The following is a 2,662-nucleotide window of genomic DNA, read 5'->3' on the forward strand; positions in this document are numbered from 1 at the left end:
CTTCAGATTGTCCATTATTTGTTTTGTGCTTTAGGAGGGGTGTAATTTTGACAGCTGAAAATAGTTTATGTTTGGTACTCTGGGGACTCCTTAAAGGGTATAAAAAACTGCTAGACCACAAGAGAACTGGTGGCTGCTGCTGCCCCCTGCTGCTTCTGGTTCCTGCTGCAGGTGGTTGCTGATTGCTTTTTCTGGTTGCTGGATTGCTGATTGCTCTTTGGAGACATCCTGACCACGGACAATGGACTAGCCCAAAGGAACCCTATGCCTCTAATCAGCAGGAAGTAGTCTAAAGAGATCCACAACCCTTTTCCACTCTAACCTTCTTTGTCTTCTACCTAGTGTTGGGGGTGGTGGTGGAAGGGATTGGGTTGGAGAAGGGTAAAAGAACTCAATAAAGTAGCCAGAACTCTGACACCAAGCCTTAAAAACTCCATGCTAGGGAGAGATCCTGTCTCAAAAAACCTATGGACAACACTGAGGAACAACGGCTGAGGTTGAGGTTATCCTCTGAGCCCTGACATCATGTACAGCCCCACTGCCCACCACACACACACATATACACAGTACTTTGAGGATATTATGCCCACACACACACAAACACAGTATTTTGAGGATATTATCTATAGCCCGCCACATATATATATATATATATATATATATATATATATATATATATATTTATATTACTTTGATGATGCTATGCATGCGTGCATACACGCATAAACACGCATACACACACACACACACACACACACACTAGTCTGAGGATATTAGTTCAAAAATTTTGCACACACTCTTCCAGAATTTATGGAGCCAGTCAGAAAGTTACAAATAAAAACAATTTAGCTCTAGGTTCCTGAGATTTCTGGCAATGACACCCTTGCAGTGTGCTGACTGTTCTGGAGCTCTGGGGTTCTCCAGGTTAAAGGTTAAATTGTAAAACGGCTGGAGAGTCTGGCTCTGTCTGCTGTTCTCAGAGTGCAGAATTTATTACTCAGTTATGGTCTCATCTAGTATTCAAGGTAAACAGCCTCATTAAAAGTATAATGCAAAGAAGATTCACAACTTTCCACACAGGGTCAGAGAGGTTGGCTAAGGAAGAGGGGGCGGCAGTCACTGAGACAGGACTCTTGCTTGCTGTGTCCTTGTCTCACTTGCTGTCTACACACTTTGTCATTTTAAGAATGCTATCAGCCAAGAAAGGTTAGGATAACCATATGCAAAAGTTAGGAGCCAAAATCTCTCTGGACGTTTTAAGCAGTGGTGGCGGGAATGAAACTTGGTAACAGACAACCAGTTGAGGAAAGCCAGAAAAGCAAAAACAGCGGTCTCTTCCGTGAAGGGTGAGCAGGCTTCTTCAAGCCTGGCCTGACCTGTGGAGCGGCAGGGAGGCAAGTCCCTTACCCGGAATGCAATCTCTTTCTTCCCCCATCCTATTACCTTCTATCTGGAATACTTCACACTCAAAATTTCTGCAGAAGCATCCTATTCAAAGTCCCCTTGATGATCTCAGGCCTCTTTGGGTATTGTCTTCATCTTCTGTTCCCACAGAGCTGGCACCCTGCTTTCAGGTGAGTAAAAACAGTGTATTGTTTTTGTTCTGTTTTTTTTTTTTTTTTTTTTTTTGGCTTCCCTTCTGTGTCTCACTACTGAAAGTTACACTCTTTTCCTCCCAGCAGCACAAGGTGACATTGAATCAGCACGGAGGCCCAGAATGGTGCTGTGTATGTTATTTTGGTTCTGGGGCTGGAATCAGGACACTGCCTATGCTAAGCAAGTGTGGTCGCATCGAGTTGCACTCCCCACCCCTACAATGCTTGAGTCAAAGCTATGTTAGGGCAAGTGAGCTACAGTAACAAAGGTGAGCAGAAAAAAGACATCTGAAGCATGAGGTAAGAAAAAAAAATAGGTGAATCACTTTCTTAGAAGAGAACATACTATTTCAAAGGTCCTAAGATATTACTGTATGTTAATGATGGTAGTGTCTTCTTCATGCCCATACGGCAGGGGAATGCCTCATTTCTCTCAGAAAGAAGTATCAGCGACTTAGGGCATAAATCTGTAACACATCAAGACTTGGAGAGATTAGCACTTCCTTTCCTAATCATGCAATAGTGGTATTTAATGGTGGTGGGAGAATTTTCAGGTCTAGTGAACTCTACTCAACTGTGTCTGGGACTTTCCTTCAAACAGTTCTGATCACTAATTTTAAATAGAAGAGAGGGAAATGATCTCACAGTTACACACCATTAGCAACTATAATGGGGTGAGATTTTACAGACTGCAAAGTCACTGCTTTGTGTGAAGATGGAAGATCATGAAGTGTTGTTATTAAGCAGAATGTGTAGCACACCGGCTTCACTTCTGCTGTGGAGGCTTGTCATTGAAACATCAGTGTGTATTGACTTTAAAATTCATTGGATATCTATCTATCTACGATCTAGCTATCATCTGTCTATTACTTGTGTGTATGTGTTCACATATTCTTTAACTTGGTCTTATGTAAGGCCATCTTCCTGTAAATATATAATACAGTTTGATCATATCCTGTTACCCTCCCATGTCTCCCTTTCATTCCTTAGTTTTGTTTCTATGACCCTGCCATCTGTAAATGTGTGTGTGTGTGTGTGTGTGTGTGTGTGTGTGTGTGTGTGTGTGT

The sequence above is a fragment of the Psammomys obesus genome, unplaced genomic scaffold, assembly GCF_907164565.1.
Source record: "Psammomys obesus unplaced genomic scaffold, mPsaObe1.curated_primary_1811, whole genome shotgun sequence".
Taxonomy (NCBI): Eukaryota; Metazoa; Chordata; class Mammalia; order Rodentia; family Muridae; genus Psammomys; species Psammomys obesus.